Genomic DNA, 17879 nt, shown 5'->3' with positions numbered 1-17879 from the left:
TAGATTTTTTGTGGCCCCCACCGCAATCAAAGCTGGCCATCCCTGCACTGGAAGAAGGGTCGTTGTAAAGGGGAATTGTGAGAGGGTGGGTGCTTCTCTCACCTCCTACGGTCTTGTCTATCATCCTTCCTGACGATTGTCTGCCAAGTGTGAGCTATGATTTAGTGGTGGACATTTACGATTGAGCAGACGAAAGTTCCCGCCATGTTCCTTAAATTGATCTCGTGTCCACATCTTGTTTTTGAGTCAAGCAGCGTTGTGCAGGTCTAACAACAAAAAATGAATAGCCTGTCGCTAGAATATTCAAAGGTCTCCTTCTCTAGGTCTGGGCACGGGGTCCACCTCAGTCAATACTATATTCATAGAGGGTCACTCAAGATGACTGCCTTTGTGACAGCTAAGGAAAAAGCATGAGGAGAAGGGGTCTAACACATCAACAGGTCCTGTGGTCATTTCAGGCTGTCAATTGGACACACTAGATCACGTTACTGTGTAATCGTTTTTCCTGCATTGATCTAGCGAGTGAAATTACAAAATGTGACTCGTTTCAGGAAACTAGGTGTTTGGTCACTACTTCACAGAAGAGCCATTTGAACGCAAACTTTTTTTTAAATCGAAATGTGTTTTTTTGGCAGAAATGCCTTTTCGAACATGTGAACTTTTATGTGCCTTAATCACAAATGTGTATGCCATCTGTACATACAAATAAAATTGTTAAATTACAAGCCTAGTTGGTTTAGCCACAGAAAAAGACAGCAATCTTCCCACTAGCCATGTCTGGATGAGATAATGTTTGGGTTAGACATGCCATATAATACGCGTCTATCTATTTGAGCTGGTCAGTATGTTTAGGTAATCCAGTCTAATGCTGCTTTTATGTATCGCAAAATAAAACTGCATAAGTGTTGCTCTCCACTTTCTGGAGGACCGAGTTTTAAAATCAGTGGAATTCAAGTATGATAGCTAAGGAGAAAAAAAAACACTTGTCTCCGAATTACATCTTCAAACTAAGAGCAACCATGGCATCCGGCAGGAGACACGTCCATCCATGATGTATACGGGTAAGATAGTCTAGCTAGCTATATTTTCAGATATTACACGTTTCTAATTTTGACATAAAGTATTTTCATTTCATGTTTAAGTGTACTGTTAACTAGTTAGCTAACGTTAGTTGGCTGGCTCGCTAGCTAACGTTATGTGTATGATCTTCTTATTCATATCTCAAAGCCATTTGCTTGTCTAGTTATAGCCTGATGTTAGCTAGCTACCATTGAACCTGGTTGGTTAGCTACCTGCCGAGTCATGCAGGGTAGTAACATCATGAGTTGGGATTATGGTTCATTGTTTGCCTAGCTAGCTAAATACATGCCTTAACAAAAAAGACTCCACTATGCAAGTAACCATTTCGGGTGCGTTCGTAAATTCCATCTGGCCATCTACTCCAATTTTAGAGCACTCTCATCCGAGTGTGCCAGAGTGCAGAATAACTGATTCATTTACGAACGCTCAACACCCATTGAATATGGCTGGTGTCAGTAAACTTCTGCAAAAAAAGTGTACTAAAAAGTTGTTACCAGCAGCACAGTTAGTCACCAATGCTCTGGATAACATGAAAACAGCCTAACCAGCTCTGCTAGGGTGAGTAAAATGGTCAGAGTGGGGGGGTTCTCTCATTTGTGTCTGGAAGTAGCTAGCAAGTTAGGTTGGGTGCTTGACTGTTGTTAGTACAGAACACTGTGATCAACCCTTAAAGAGATGGGTGGGGCTAAAGCTTAAGAGTTTGTTAACGATACTAAATGGGTCTAGACAAGGAAGGGCTCTCCAGTAGTAGTACCAAAACATTCAAAAGGCCATTTTCTCAAAAGTGAGTTTACAAGTTTAGCAACTTTCAAAGCAGAATTACTTTCCAATTGTTCCTCGACTGTAGTGTACAATATACCATTTTATAGCTCTGAGTCTCTACTTTTATCCAATGTAAAAAACACAATTTCAAATTTTGCTACAGTACATAAGACTTGTTTGAGCGGGACGGTCACAAATATACTCAAGCCATCTAAATCTGTTTGTTTGTTTTCTTGTTTGATTGATTTTACTGAATCGTAATGATAGTCTTACTTTGGCTGAGCCATGATTATGAGAAGGCAGATACTGTATAAATAAATGCAGCCAAAGGCTATGCAGACGAAACTCTGGACGGCCATTGGTAGGTCTGTCATCAGCACACGGTAGTGTTGCAAATAGCAATCCACTGACCATAAACTGTCTGCAAATCATTGTGGTTGCTGTGGAAACAGATATGATTCGTGACCCTATAAAAATATTTCATCACTCTCAAAGCAGAGATACGAGTTTATTCAATTTAATTGATGGTGAGAACACATAATTTCCTTCCAGTCAGTGACTCTCAAAATCAAATTGTAGCCCCCCCCCCCCCAAAAAAAGACTGCAATAAATGCCAGCCAAACCTATAATCATTACAAAATATGCCAATGGTGCGTTATATACATTTTAACTGTGAAACTTGCTGGCAAAGCCTAGCATCTGTGTGACTAGACAGCGGGCAGTGACCACAGGTGTTGACTCAAGCATCTGCTTCCATACACACTGGCTGTTGGACCCTTAGGCTACCTAGTGAGAATTAAGTCCAACGCTAAAAACAAACAGAACACAGGACGACTGCCTGCCCGATGTCTCGGCTGGTAATGGAATTAATGGGGTCTTATTCAAGGCTGTCCATTTACATCAGCTCCATCACCTCAACATTAGGCGAGGATCATCAACTAGGTTCTGCGGCACGCCGATTTTCTCTTGAGTGGATGATCAGGGGGGCATCCACAAATAATTTTTTGACTGCAAATTGACCGCAAGAAACCCAAACAGATATAATATTTGACTCAAACATAATAATTTCAAATCTTGTACTCAATCACATACTGTACATGTGTATTATGCGTGGGAATATTTTGGAACACATTTCCAAAATTAAAATCCCTTGGAGCTGATTTGCTGGTGTTTTTACAGTCTTATGTCCAACAACAACAACAAAATATATATAAGGGGGCCAAATAAAAATCCCCCACGGGCCGCCAGATGGGTAACCCTGATGTGCACATTCAGTCCCTGAGCTGACAGTATGCCACTGTATTGAAGGAGTTGTAAAGAACCAATGAGAAGGGCACGCGGGGGTGGGTCCTAAGGCATGTTAGAGTAATGTGTAAAGATGAGAAGCCAGAACATATCAAGACATACCATAGTATGTGAGGAAATTAAAGATTTTCTTTTTGTTTACAACAATAGTCGATAGACGTGGGTATGAAGGCTTACAGTTTTGTCCTTTAAAAGGCTGAAGACAAGAGATTCAAGGACAGTGGCAACAAATACTGTATTTCAACCTCATCTGAAAAGCTCAAAAGTATATGAACTGCTTCTGTGTGCAGTACTGTCCATTCGCTGGGGTGTTACCATTATACTCATATTCAACACCTCTGCTATGAATGTGTGTGGCAGGCACACCGTTTCAGTCGACACCACTCCTTTCTGACACATTTATAAAGAAATCAAGATGTCAACTAAGACCGACAAAAGACCGCTAGTGTATAAAATATTCAACAAAGAGAACAGCACTCTTCTGTATGAGGGAGACAGAGTTACCATGGAAGCAGAGCTATATTAAATGGAAGACTAGTTGAAAAGGCCTCCCTTGGGAAATCCTATCCCTGATTGGCACATGCTCAGTTGCCAAGTGGAAATACTGCCTCAGTGAACTCTCCCATTTCTTAAAAACACGAAAACAATGACTTCTTACATGGGGCTTGTCATTCGCTGACAGCCACTAAGGATGCGTTTTAGCACAAAAGAATCTCGGCTTTTTCTGTCAGCTGGTGCCCATTTAGCATGCTTTGGTCTGCCTGCGTAGGAGGGAGAGAGTCATGAAGAGGGAGAAGGGAGGAAGTGTTTGTGTAACGGCTGTCGGTGGAAGAAGGTGAGGACCAAAGCACAGCGTGGTACGTGTTCATGTTTGTTTATTTAAACTGAACACTAAATACAAAAATAACAAAAGGGAATAACCGAAACAGTCCTGAAAGGTGAAAAAAACACTAAACAGAAAACAACTACCCACAAACACAGGTGGGAACAGGCTACCTAAGTATGGTTCTCAATCAGAGACAACGATTGACAGCTGCCTCTGATTGGGAACCATACCAGGCCAAACACATAGAAATACAAAACATAGAACAAAACATAGAATGCCCACCCCAACTCACGCCCTGACCAAACCAAAATAGAGACATAAACAAGGAACTAAGGTCAGGGCATGACAGTTTGTGGCAATATTAGTTCCTACTGCACTCTCTGCTTTCTTGTCTGACCACATTCATGTCCCTAGTTGTTACATCCTGATTCCAGCCACATGGGACCTGGTCATTCTACTCAAAGAGCTGAGAGAAGCAGGGGGAGGCTGGCAGAGAGGCGGGGTGAGTCTATGAGGAGAGGCTCTGGGGGAGAGAGACAGACATTTTAGAAGGAGAGGCTAGCAGTGGGCATGGGTCCAGTCCCAGCTCAGCTCACTCTCCTGTTTGTATAGAGCCATTCATCTCCTTATTAGGATCAGAGCATGGCTGAAAGGAAGCTAAAGGGACTCTGTGTGTTATTGGTGTCAGTGACAGGGAGCTAGTAAAAGGGGTCGAACGGGGAGCTCAATGTTACTGCCATCTAGACACAGAGAGGCCTAACTAAGAGTCACCCAGTCAATGCCTTTACTACTGAGCCGAAGAGCTAACTGTTTAAGACTTACTGTCAGTCCAGAAACAAGTATCTTGTTTAAGACCATTGTGTGCATCAGAATAGAAGGTCTACTGAGTGCTAGCTGAAAGCATCAGTGCACTGTAGAGGAGTTGGCAGCGCTGTGTGCTAGTGTCAATGTCCAAAAGGAATGCAGCAGTAGAGCGGTACCATAGTGGCTACACTTCAACATCATGATACGAATGATTAAGGCCTTTTGGCTTTTTTCATGATGAGAATCAATGTACCACAGAGAATCACAGAAATATCTGTGTGGAGAGCAGAACAAATGCTAGGATCTCTAACTGTGGAACTATACAATGACTACTAATAATGGATTCGATTAATAGAACGCTTTTTTTGTCTTGATCAAAGGGCTTTACATTGTATGGGGGAAATTCACTTTATCTAACGACTACTAGTACTAACGTATCTACACTAACTAACGGACTCAACTACCAATAACTAGTTATTACAGTTAATACAGGCTGTAGTTGAGAAATACGGCGATCTGTTCATAGAGTGCCACTGATGACACACCAGTGTGGGCTCTCTTCACGGCTGAGGGGTTTATGTTAGCTCTGCATGCAGGTGCTGAGGAGAACTGAGAGCTCTGTTTCCTCCTCCTGCTGATAACAGTGCATCAGTGAGCACAACAACACAAACAAACCCGCCAATCGATGACTGCTGAACACATCAGGATTGTCATACAGTCGCACAATTAAACTACGGTGATGTTATCAGGTCATTTCATCCGTTTCAGTTCTGAGTTTATATGTAAACATCATTTTTAGTCTACTAATAAATAGATCGGGATTGCCACACACACAGATGTTCAACAGCAGGCCTGTGGGTAGGTCATATAATAGTTACGGTCTAACGTCCTCCTGACTAAGACACTTAATGTCAGCCCTTTAATATCCCCAGTAAAATCGCCCTGTTTATGAGGAACAGAATGTGTGAAATGTGACTATGAAACTCACCCTGGGCGTGAGTCTCTGGTCTGAATCTTAAATCATAGGAAGCATGTACGGTTTTAATAAGTTCTAAACGGGCGAGGCCCTCACACCCATTGACATATTAGAGTCAATTATATGGCTAACCCATTTGAGTATTCCTGGACAAAAGTTTGCAGTGTAGTTCTATCTGCAGGGAGAAAGAGCAGAGTTGGTAGCTGATTGCAGAGAGATACTGTGTGTTGCTGTGCTCATGGTCATGATAGAGGAGCTGGGAGTGTCCTTGTGTCAGGCATCAGGGGTAAAGTAGCACTGTGACATAATAACAGGCTGCAGACACCTCACCCCTGTCACAGTCACACACACTACATACAAACCAGCAATTACCTGAGACCAGACGTCATTCACACATACATTGATATCGGTTAGCTTGTAAATAATCCTGTACATTGTCTATACATCTCTAAGCACACAGCAGGCATACACCAAGTACAGTATGGTGAGGCACATCCGGGATCTCCTATCCAACCTGTCTGACCAGTTTGGGAGCCACAAGACATGCCCAGCGGGACTAGGAGTAGTCTCCTCTCCTCTGCTCCTCAGACCCTAACTATTCCACACACCTTCTGCTGCTACGCGACTAGCCTACAAACATCAACAAGCATCCTGACCAGGGAAGCTAGTACTGGGAATTGAGTGAAAACAAAGACATGTTTTTTTTATTTTCACGAGCTAACAAATTGATGTGATGTCGCCCCTATCCAACCGGTCTGCCCTGCAATATCCAGTTTGATGGTAATACTTTCTGCAGCACTAACTGTGCATAGATCATGGGAACTCGCCATCATCAAAAAATAAAAACAAACGTGGCATGAATCGAATGTCCCAGTTTACATGAGCACTGATTAAACTTGCTCTTCTCATTTAATCTCCTGACAGGCTAATTATAATCTCTGATGTTTATTACAGTAGAGAGTTTAAGCGTCGCTGAGGTCACGGACAGACAACAGGAAAAACACATTCTGCAGTGACATTTTTTTATTTTTTTATTTAACTAGGCAAGTCAGTTAAGAATTTGTTCTTATTTACGATGATGGCCTAGGAACAGTGGGTTAACGGCCTTGTTCAGGGGCAGAATGACAGATTTTTGCCTTGTCAGCTCAGGGATTCAATCTAGCAACCTTTCAGTTATTGGCCCAACACTAACCACTAGGCTACCTGCCAACATCACTGGCTGCATAGAGCTACAGACAGCTACACAACTCCTCCACCAATCAACATCACTGAATCCCTGAGATACTGGATGGCTGTAAGATACAGTAGCACAAAGAGAAGAGCACACCCCCACTGTCTGAGCTGGGGTGAAAGACAATGAGGCATGAAGCATGCACATATAATCATCATCCCACTTGATCAGAGAGAGCATGGGACATGACTCATCCCTGAAAAAGGAGGGGAGATTTCTTTAGAGAGAGTGGGGGGAGGCAGGTATGTAAGAAAAAGATGGAGAGCGAAAACCATCCCAGCCTCAGAACCTGCTGACTCACTGCAATCAGCAGGGGCACAGAGAGCTTCTGCAGCTCTGGAGAACAGACCCGGACGCTTCACTCCCTCTCTGGGCTGGCTCTGCCTCCCCTTCAGAAGGACAAAGTGACACTTCCCATCACACTCCACGAGCTATGATGGCAAGCTGGAAATAAAAGACAGGACTAAAACCATCTTAAGGAAATAAAATAGCAGCTCCCTAGGATTTACAGTAGTAGAACACCCATCTCATCAGAACAGAGACTGATGCGAGAGAGGTGCCAGTGAATCAGTGAGGCTAGTGCAGTACGTAAAAAAATGATGATAAAAATAAATCTCCTGAGCAGACAGACAGAGCGACAGTAGTAGGAGGTGAAGGGACAACACTGAGGGAATGAGAGAAAGAGACATGATGCCAGAGAGAACACATAGAGAGGAGAGACAGCTCATTGCCCAGCAGTCATTAGAAACGTCATCAACACACTGTCTGTCTAGCCCATTGAAAAGAGACATTCATTGACTTCCTATGGCAAGACAATACCCATTGTCCCCAGCGGTCAGAGACAGCAAATAGTCCTATGGTTCTCCTTAAAACCTGTGATGGCAGAGCTTCAGTAATCAACAAGGTTGCGGATTCAAGAAGATAAATCATCTCAATTACTGCAGTCTAGGAGTGGTACACAAATAAAACATTGGACTAATGTCGCATTCAAAAATCAGCCATCGACTGTGTTTGCCAACAGTCTGACCACGAGGGAACGCAACCCTCCATGCATTAAATCAAGGGAGTTACTCTGTTGCGGTGTAATACGATTTTGAAAAGACTGCAATGATTCCACTACACCTCTTGTAAGGCCTAATTCAATCCCAGAGCATGAATAGACATTCAACTCCCCCTGGCCAGTTCCACGCCATGGTATTATGGAAACATTTTCCTTGTCCTTTTTTAAAGGCATAATTGTTCCCTCACTAATGAGATTACAATCCTTTCATCTTCTTTTCAGTTCTCTTATTGCTCCTACTTATACTTTGCTTACCGTTCGTTGCAGGTGTGTCTTATCCTGTACACTGTATTGCTCATTTCAAACTGGTGTTTTACAGGTATCTCTCAAAACATCAACTATCAATCAGTGTAATATCCTTTCACATCCCTCACAATATAAAAACATTATGTCACCCACTCTCACAAGACAAAAGCACGTGATCACTACTCTGAAACGCCACACTTTACAACAACTACATGAATGACACTATCCAGAATAGACCTTACCATCCTAACCTCAGAGAGCAGCGTAAAGCAGTCTCCTCTCCTGTCTATGCGAGTTCTTCAGTAGTACAGTGTATCTGACCAAGCCTTTGGCTCGTCTCTGTGACCCCCTCCGACTCGTCCCTGCACCGCTGCATGAGACGTGACCAGATTCACCCAACTACAACACGGAGCCAGGGAACATTCCACAGGGCCAGCAGCAATGACAGCTCAGTGGAGACACTGACTAAAGCATACACTCTGTCCTCAACACACACCGCACTGTAAAGCCCACGTACTAAAGTCTGTGTAGATCTGGGTACATATGTCCTCTGGTGTGGTACTGTAATAAATGAATAATGATACAAGCAAGATAATGCACTTCTATTTTCTGACGATGACGGCAGCATGTGTGGTAATGAGGTAATGAGTAGCAGGATCAGTCTGTGAGGTTAACATGGGGTACAGGAGCTGGTTGTCTCCAGGTAAAGACTGAGCAGAGCGAGGAGCACTGCCTCTGTGCCTCAGACCCAGTGGATGCTTCATACTTCCTCATTTGAATTGCAAATTGGGGAAAATCAAAACAATATGTTATTGGTCACATGCGCCGAATGCATCAGGTATAGACTTTACCATGAAATACTTGCTTACGAACCTTTTCCAACAATGGCAAGTTAAAAAATAAAAATAAACTAAGAATAAAGCAATATACAGAGAGTACCATATCACTGTGCAGGGGCACAAGGTATTTGAGGTAGATATGTACATAAAAGGCAGGGTAAAGTGACTAGGCATCAGGATAGACAATAAAAAGAGTCAAATAAAGGACAGATTAGCAGCATATGATGTGTGTGTATGTGTGTGCGCGTATGTAGTGTATGTGACTGTGTTTGGGATTTGTGTGAGTGTCAGTGTAGTGTGTGTGAGTGTGAATATAGTCTTGAGAATGGGCATAGAGTCAGTGCAACTAACTATTTAGCAGTCTTGTGGTTATTTAGCAGTCTTAAGGCTTGGGGGTAGAAGCTGTCTGAGCAGATGCTCAGGCATTGTTTGCCGGACAGTAGTAGAGTGAACAATCTATGGCTTGGGTGGCTTAAGTCAGCATGCTGTGATCTGAAATTCCAGCAGCCTCAAGCATATAACAAACACACACACATACACTACGACCAACTCATGTATCTACATGACCCCAGAGTAAGACAGATGTGCCACACGTTTACCATACAGACATACAAAAGCTTAGAGACAGACACAGACAGAGACAGAGCTGTCAGGGGAGTGATATGATGTGATATCATGCCAGCAGTTCTCTTTCATCCAAGTCTCTCAGTACACTGACAAAAAGTGTTCATAAATGCCTATTCCCCAGCTCGTAAGGTTCCTTGGAGAACTCTTGCCTTTGAGTGTTCATTTAACTATTTACAATGTAGTGGTGTGTAAGAACTCCAGTGTTGGAGTTGAACCAAAACCACACCCGCCAATATCATTTTCCCAGCATGCTCTATTGCAGGTTGATTTTTAGAATTGTTTGTTTCAATATCTTTTTTCTTGAATGTACATTGATTGATTGAGTCATCTTATGCTACTCAAATATAAATAAAACATTTTCCTAAACTAATCCAATATGTTACTTGGATTTATTGCACCTGTTACTGAAATGGTTGTTCCAATTTAGATGTTTAAGGCAGTCTCATATTTTGGTCTGAAATAGTTTTAGACTAACTGTATTAGGATAAAACTAGGCTTGTGTTAAGAAATAGGCCTTACAAAATATGTATTGTCTTAAAGAATGTAATTTTAATGACAACATATTCTCTTAGGTTCTCATTTGGTGAAGGCCACAAGACTGAAAATGAATGAATGCAACAACCATGTCCTCTGTCACTAGCAAACACAGCCGTGGGTGGTACTGGTAAATCTAAAATTCACTCAAAATCCACCCTGGGAAATATGCAAATAAGGCTTAAAACTCTACAGCAGGGCTATTCAATTCCGGTCCTGGCGGGCCGAAACATTTATGGTTTGGGATTTTTGTATGGTTCTTCAAAGAATCATCCCATTTATAATTTTTCCAGAGACCCTAAAATGGTTCCGCTATGGTTTTGCTCTCAAGAAGCTTATTTAGTTCCAACTTGCACTTTTATTTTTAAGAGTGCAGGCAGGCAAGTGGTGCTCTGGGCAGGGGAGATCTAAACTGGCACAGGAGTGTTCCAGGCCTAATGTTAACAAAGCTACTGTCTGACAGCTCTACCCGGTAAGGGTGCTGACTCGGACTGTGTAGGCTGCAAGAAAGACTGGCTAAGAGAGAGGGATTTAACGAACACAAACAAACTATAAAAATAAGCTGGGATGGAAGAAACTGCTGAAAGAACAAGATGATACAGATGAAGAAATAGAGGTCTACTTAGTGATGATTTGAGCATAAATGTCTGAAGAGGTTGGATCTAAGCGTCTACACATACTACAATGTAAACTGGTGTACTTGTCACGTCTCCACGGTTACCTCCAGAAGTTGCGCCCGACACTCGCCCTACAGTTGCCCCCCTCTAAGCAGCAGAGCAGTGTAAACAGAATTGTCTTGTTGAGCCAACACTATTACAGTAAAAATTGAAACAGATTTTTTTTAAATAAGGAAAATGTCTGTACATTGAGACTTTTGAGGTGTTAGCTGTCTATTGTCAGTCAATTTAATGTGTATGGACGAGAACATAAACCCTTTAATTGTGTGCACATGCTTTAGGTTGTTGCATTATTCAAGAGTGTAATATGGGTTGGTTGCATTATTCAATATTGTAATATGTTTTAGAAGAAAAGTAGCTTGAAATGTTAAATAGTTTGTGCTTACTGGCTAGCGGCGACTGATATATGGTCAATTTGAGTTGCGGACCAAGAATGATGTCTTGCCAGTCACAACGAAAGGTAACACATGGATGTAATGTGAAATGAAAAGTAGAAATCGCTTTTGCCACTCCGCTCCTCTGACTCTCCTTCATCTCTCGTAGTGGGAATAGGGACGAATAGAGCATTTTTATCATAGCCTAGTTCCAGTTTTCAGACCCAAACAAAAAGAGGATTATATCCTGTGGCTAAACATCAGTGACTTCACCAACACGTGCTGGATAGCTGATTGAATCAACAGATTAAATATTTACCACATGTATTCGTTCTACGCAAGAAAGATGGTCATTTGATAAGGCTTTTGGTAAGCATTCTTCACATAGCTAAATCACAGGAAGGCAATTGACACAAGTTATTTCATTATATACTTGGCTTAATTAGCCGGGTTCGGTGAATTAAATGGCTACTTTGTTGTAAATGTTGCAGCATCTTTAATCCAACATAATAACAACAAAATATCCATCCTGTGCCAAGTTCAAATTCAAGAGGAGAGTAGACAACAGCTATCCAAATCAGCATTCCATTCAGTCGAAAATGAAACAACTTTAAAGCTGTCCAAAGTAAACGCCTCCATAAAGATAAGAATTCCAGTAGCAAGCTGTTCACTTTAATGTGATTGCCACAGTCAGATACTGTATGATGCATGACAAATGTTAACAGTAATGGAGAATACAGCCCTATGAAGAGTACCGTAGAGCTCCATGAAGAGGTCAATTGTCCACTGAAGACAAACCCCCCCCCCCAATAAAAGCACTAAGCCTCACCAATGACCATGTCCATTGTATCAGTGTGACACACATAACATACACTGAACGTACAAAACATTAAGAACACCTTCCTAATATTGAGTTGCACCACTCCCCCTTTTGCCCTCAGAACAGCCTCAATTCGTCAGGGCATGGACTCTACAAGGTATCGAAATCGTTCCACAGGAATGCTGGCCTATGCTGACTCCAATGCTTCCCACAGTTGTATGAAGTTGGCTAGATGTCCTTTGGGTGGTGGACCATTCTTGATACACACAGGAAACTGAGCATGAAAAACCCAGCAATGTTTCAGTTCTTGACACAAACCAGTGCGCCTGGCACCTACTACCATACCCCGTTCAAAGGGAACTCTGAGTAGCACACTTACACAATCGATGTCTCAGTTGTCTCAAGACTTAAAAATCCTTCTTTAACCTGTCTCCTACCCTTCATCTGCACTGACTGAAGTGAATTTAACAAGTGACATCAATAAGGGACCGTAACTTTCACCTGGATTTACCTGGTCAGTCTGTCACGGAAAGAGCAAGTGTTCGTAATGTTTTGTACACGCAGTGTAGTTTGTGTTGGTTAAATACACTGAAGAGATGTTTGCCTTTTATGAGAACCTAAAGTTGTTACATTTTTATTGAAGCATCTGATCTGAAACAGGGCTGGGATTCCCAAAAGCATCGTAGCACTAAGATCTTCTTAATTCCATTGAAACTAAATGGACGAAAGATGATCTTGGAGCTACAATGCTTTTGGGAAACCCTGTCCAGATCTTATGCATTTGCTGTCAAGGAAACCAGAAAGGCCTCAGAAGCATGATGGTCAGAGGTGAGACCACCACCATACATGGACCAGTCTGAGCATGCAGCAGAGCCTGCTCTAGTCTTCTGAATGGTTATTTCATTTAACTTCTGCCAGATGCTTCCACTGTACTCCATCACAGTGAGGTATCTGTCGGTGTCACGGATCCCCCAGTGTTTTGTACACGTGTTTGTTTTGGGTGTATTAAAAAACCCTATTGTGTATTCCTGTGCCTGTCTCCAAAATCCTTTATACCAGCGTGACAGTAGGAATACCTTCTTTGGTGTGATTATCTGGACAAAGGGCACAGCAATCAGTGATTAGGTATTGGTGATGGGCTGTCAGTCACTCAATATTCTGTCCACAGTTCATACAAATGCCTTTGAGAAACGTCAAACACTGAGTCATTTTAGAAATGCCTGACTGAACATGCACCCCTGGCGGTGTTTGGGTGTTTCAGAGAGGGTGTGAAATGGGACTATGTTTGCCGTTTGGATCAGTGTCTCAACATGTTATGCATACGTGTGTGTGTGCGCGTGTGCGTGCGTGCGTGTGTGCATAAGCATCAGTCAGCCGGAGTGTGTGTGCACTGTGTGAGATGGGCGTGACTGGGGAAAATCAGGCAAGTGGATTGTGCTAACTTTGAGTTGGGATAGAAGATCCAATTTGCCTTGACAGCAGGACTGAGACAAATTAAAACTTCTTATGGCTGCAGGGGGCGTATTGAAAAACTGGAAAATATGTGCACATTCTTAAACGGCCTCTTAATCAATTTTTGCTCTTACAATATGCATATATTTACTACTATTGGATAGAAAACAGTCTATAGTTTCTAAAAACGTTTGAATTATTTCTCTAAGTGGAACAGAACTATTTTTACAGCCCATTTCCTATCCGGAATTGAGATTTCCAAATGCGAGGTCTCTCTTTAAGAGCTTGTCTATAAAAGGTCATGTCACTTAGGACTGTAGAAACACGTCATACGCCTTCCTCTGGGTGTCATGTGGAAGTGAGAGCAGAAAGCACTTGAATATCTCGTCCAGGGACTGAACACAACATCTTGGAGTGAGACCTGCGCACTTAATTTTTTTTTCTGGTCACGAAGTAGAACATGGACTCGGCTCCTGCACGACGCTCGTTAAAGGTGAATATGATCTCTGGCTTCGATATTATTTGATACATGTCACAAAATCATCCTAAAGTATGTTTTTTCAATATAGTTTAATTATATTATTGAAATTTATTCTGGACTTTAGACGTGATGCTTTGGAAGAATTGTTTGAAGAAGGAGAAGTTAGCGCCGCACGGCCAGTGTGCTTGCTAATTCAAGAGGGAAATAGTTCGTTCTGGATCCCAAACAAAGACTGTACTGGACAATGGACCCCTTTACAACATTCTGATGGAATATCAACAAAGATAAGGACACAATTTGGGATGCTTTTTCATATATCTGTCGAACTGTGCTATGCTACCGTTTGACTAGAATCAATGCTGCCGTGTGCTAGCTAATGTAGTAAGCTAATATAACGATATATTGTGTTTTCGCTGTAAAACACTTCAAAATTCGGAAATATTGGCTCTATTCACACGATCTTTGTCTTTCATTAGCTATCCACCATATATTTTTCTGAAATGTTTTATGATGTATAATTAGTAGTTGACGTTGGTGTCTGTATTTTCTCTGGCTACTCCCGTGCGATTTCAGACTGTAGCTATGATGGGAGCAGTAATGTAAAACTGATTTATAACTAAAATATACACATTTTTTGAACAAAACATAGATTTATTGTGTAACATGTTATAGGACTGTCATCTGAGGTAGTTTTTTCTAGGTTATTTAGGTTGGTTCTAGGTTAGTTAGGTTGGCTTGTGCATGCTACTTGCATCCTACTTGTGCTGTGAAAAATGTCTGTCCTCTTTTTTATTTGGTGGTGAGCTAACATAAATATATGTGGTGTTTTCTCTGTAAAACATTTAAAAAATCGGACATGTTGGCTGGATTGACAAGATGTTTATCTTTCAAATGCTGTATTGGACTTGTTAATGTGTGAAAGTTAAATATTTAAAAAAAATAGATTTTGAATTTCGCGCCCTGCACTTGAGCTGGATGTTGTCATAGGTGTACCGGCGTCGGGCTGCCCCCCTAACAGCCCATGGACAAAAACAAATCGATATATTGCAGTCACGAGAGATGGTGTGAATTAACATTGGTTACAAGCAGCAATACTCAAGCCAAGTAAGACTGACAATTGTCAACCAGAGACATATTATGAGATAGCTGCGCAGGGCTGAAATGAACAGAAACAACAAAAACTATACAGCATCTCCCATGGAGGTAAACACGAAGGTGAGTGGGAGTGAGAGTCTGCTAGTTTTAAGAGTGAGTGGGGCTCAAGCCATCACACTGTTACGCAGGCTTAACAAAGGGATGCAGAGGTGAGGCATTTGACTGGATATGGATTGTAATGCCTGGTAAAACCGTTATCGTAAAAGGTTAAAGCACTTTGTGAGCAATTGCATGCCAGTATACCTGGCAATGTATTCAACATAAGTGCTCAAGGATTGACTGTGTAATCAGCTATCTAAATTCACTCCGCTACATGGGCCTTAAACAAGATGCCACCCACCTGAGTGGTCATATAACAGAACATACCATAATAGAATAGAATAGAAAGTGCTCTCTTCTGTCCTCTGCATGGCAACCATTCCCAGGAGGCTAACATAGCCTCGGGCCTAACAGGCGGTCACCTCAAGGCTACCGTCCCTTCACTAAACCACACGGTCCCTGTGATAATGATAACATATACGGATGTGTATGATGACAACTTTTTATTCTCATTACTGGGAACTCCTAATTCTTAAAACAGTTTACTCCCTTTAAGATACGTTACATCTAATGGAGTATTTCTTCATTATTTGTGTAGGTCTACGGGCTCTTTATGACATCATGGCTAGAAGAAGAGTAGGCTAGGTTTGTTATTAATTCTGTCAGGAGTTAGGGCGGGGGCTGTCAGGCGAAAAGCCGCGTCATTGACGCTACAAGTTGTGCCTCTGGAGCCATAGGACGCGCCATGGAAATGAAACGTTTATATTCCTATCACCTCATGCCACATATCGCCTTCAACCAATTTCCTGTGTGCGCATATGGGATGTTATGATGATGGGGCTATGGGCATGTACCACCAAACATATTCCGAATCATATTCGCTTTATACTCGAGGAGCATAAAGGCAATCGTATGGAATGGAATTATTGCAGAATATCCAAGCATTGACATGGTCTCCCTTACAAAATGTAAAATAGAGAAAGACATTTCGGTCTAGCGTGTCTTTCACATGGAATACCATTGCATAACATGATTGTAGCCAATCCCACTAAATAGTGCGGTAGGGCTACATCAAGAAGAAGAAAGATCACAAAGTAACGGAATCCAGCATACCACAAATGGCTTTATAGCCTACCAACATGTTATATTTAAAAAACGAGGCATAAGTACATTTTTGGACGTGTGTGTTGTGGACAACGTTAGCAGGAGCAACAATAGTGGATTTGTTTTTTGCATGCATCTGCAACAATTTATTTCGAAGGAGAGATTGTAGCGTAATAAACTATTCCCTATGATGACATGGAAGTACCGCATGTAGGCTTTGAAATGTAAATAATACAATGCAAAATGTTGCTACCTACCTTTCCGTCAAACTCACATCCAGGTGTGGACCATTGACGTTGCGCACCGCGGGCAAATCAATCCAATACTGCCTCCGCCCCGTCTTTATTCCCTGCTTTAAGGGGAACAGCAGTATGAGGGAGTGAGCGAGCTTCGAGTGAGTATGAGGAAGAGAAGGAGAGTGAAAGAGGGAGGGACAGAGGCTGTGAGGTAGAGAAAAAGTCTCGAGATCCCAGTAACCAGCGGGAGCTTGCTTTCCCCCCACGCAGAGAACGGCCTTCACTTCTTTGACACTGCAATGACTTTGATTTATATCATCATTGGCATAACACAAACCCTTATTGAGGTAGTCTAGAATATGCGATGAAACAGTCTCATTTTGCATATAGAAGACGATAACAGGCATAGTGAAATTGGTCCATCAAGTCAGGGCCTTTTCTTTATGAATGGCTTATACATGCGACATAGATTACCACCTATGTGTAAACTATGGTAGGACTACTTAGTGAGAACATGCATTTATAGTTTTCCTTCTTGGTTAAACAAGAACCCTATCATGATCTAATTGATTAAAAAGGTAAAATAAAACGGTTTGTTCTGTTGGCCTATTAGTTGAAAGTATGTCCATTTATTCAACCTGGACTCAGGGGTAGACGTTAGTGGTGCGCGACTCAGCTGTTTGCTCAACCGCACCCGCCCGCAATTGCTAATAACCCATCCGGTCCGCCCCGACTATGTGATAAAGTGAACATTCAGGTTTTTTGTTGTTGCCTGATTTCTGCTTCTAATTTCCGAGGCTATTTGTTAGTCAACTTCTCCATAATTAATTACATGCAGCTTCTCTTCTGTCATTATATGTTGCCCTACAAGACAAAATAAACCAGAATAATGTCATAAATCTAGTTGACATCTGTAACGTTCTCTGTCATCTTCTTTGCCAGGAATTTAGGGACTGGGGAGAAAATACAATGACAAAAAAAAACAGGAAAGATTTTCTGTTCAAAATGTCCAAATGACATCAGTTTGATGGTTGTAAGAAAATAGAAAGCTGTGAAAACAATAAAACAGGTTTCTGAAAAGATTTCAACCGAAGGTGTCTAACAGCATTTGCATTCTCTCAAGATGCTGAAAGAAATAATTTCTCCACTCCTGTTCCCAAGTGAACATTTTTCCTACATTTGGTGTATCCTTTTACTGCAAGAAATGATTAATTCTGCAGGAGTTAATATTAAGGCTGTGAGAGATGTTAT

General features: G+C 41.8%; 1 protein-coding gene across 10 annotated transcripts in view; it reads right to left on the bottom strand.

Moving 5' to 3' along the window:
* LOC129815002 (band 4.1-like protein 1) overlaps nt 1-16829 on the bottom strand; it is a 121562-nt gene extending 104733 nt beyond the window's left edge. For 9 of the 10 annotated variants that reach the window (XM_055868226.1, XM_055868225.1, XM_055868231.1 and 6 more), the window contains exon 1: nt 16650-16829. The gene's annotated coding sequence lies outside the window, so the exon portion shown is untranslated. The remainder of the gene's footprint in view (nt 1-16649) is intronic. The other variant, XM_055868234.1, reaches the window with a different exon arrangement.
* Between the last annotated feature and the right edge of the window lie 1050 nt (nt 16830-17879).

This window comes from Salvelinus fontinalis, chromosome 18 (genome assembly GCF_029448725.1).
Source record: "Salvelinus fontinalis isolate EN_2023a chromosome 18, ASM2944872v1, whole genome shotgun sequence".
Taxonomy (NCBI): domain Eukaryota; kingdom Metazoa; phylum Chordata; class Actinopteri; order Salmoniformes; family Salmonidae; genus Salvelinus; species Salvelinus fontinalis.
This window is presented reverse-complemented; position numbering and strand designations above follow the sequence as displayed.